Source organism: Pseudorca crassidens, chromosome 20 (assembly GCF_039906515.1).
Source record: "Pseudorca crassidens isolate mPseCra1 chromosome 20, mPseCra1.hap1, whole genome shotgun sequence".
Taxonomy (NCBI): Eukaryota; Metazoa; Chordata; class Mammalia; order Artiodactyla; family Delphinidae; genus Pseudorca; species Pseudorca crassidens.
In genome coordinates, this window is record NC_090315.1 from 2,314,577 (window position 1) to 2,315,800 (window position 1,224).

The following is a 1,224-nucleotide window of genomic DNA, read 5'->3' on the forward strand; positions in this document are numbered from 1 at the left end:
CCTCTGCTCCTGGCTCCGGGTTGTCACCTTGCATCAGCTGGGTGTGTCCGTGCTCCGTGGTCTTCACACTGGGCTGGTCTGTGCTGACGGCGTGACGCATGGTGGGGTTTCCTGAGCCCCTCACAGGCGCTGGAGTGAAACTCCAGCCACACGGGGTTCCCGACGTCAACGTGGTGGACCTCAGTGACACCCTGCACCCCAGGGCTCAGGTCGCTTCCCTAGGTGGTCATACCTGATGGACCCCCCAACTCTCCTCCTGACCTCTGCTCTCAGCTGATGTTATCTGATTTCTTTCAGCATAACAAATCCTGAGCCTGAGTATAAATCTTCAGTGAGTCCTGGGAGCCTCTAAGAAAAAACCTGGGGTGGTCTAGGGGCTCCCAGTCTTGCAGTTGGGGTCAGAAGTGGGGTGGTCTCAGAGCCCTAGAACATGCAGGGCCCCTCTACCAGGCACGGTGTAGGAGACACCTGAGTCTAGTGCCCTCGGCATATGGGGCATCCTAGGCCCGTGGATCAGGAAGGGGCCCGCTGCCTCTCCTCCTCGGCTGAGTCTCTGGCTTTTGTAAAATGCCCTGGGGGCCGAGGGGGTGGGGGAGAGTTGGAAAATCACCCCGCCCTTATCTAAACTTCCCTCCCCTTAGGGACACCCCCCTGCGCCTACACTGTTTGCACAAACCATGTGGTTCGCGCTGAACAAGGCTCCCCTTCTGGGCCCAGGCATTTGGGAGGGCGAGGGTGGAAATCACGTGACCAGCCCCAGCTGAGTGCCAAGTCTATAATGAGCTTCCCTGGGGGAAATGTCATGGTTTTATCCTTTGTCACTGGGGTAAGAGACGTTCTCGAGACCCTTGAGGAGAGGAGGGGTCACGAAGATGCTGGCGCAGGGATCCCCCTTTTCATCCCTCCTGCACATCCTGACCCATCTTAGCCTTGAGCACACAGAATGTACTGAGCCCCGTGACCTCCCAGCAAGTCCCCGAAGGTGAGGGAGGCCCTGTAGACCCCACCCCTTTCCTCCACGTCTAGTAGGTGGAAGACCCACTTCTTGCCATTCTGGGATCAGTTCTAGAGCTGATCTGGGAGCTGTTCTGGGGTTTTGCGGGCTGAGCCCCTGTTGCTATACCCCCACTTCCCCACAAGAGCCTCCAGAGAAAGCTGTTTGCCCTGTTGCCTGAATGCCCCCCTCCACCAATATTCTCAGGAAAGAATCGGGTTTCTGGGGGC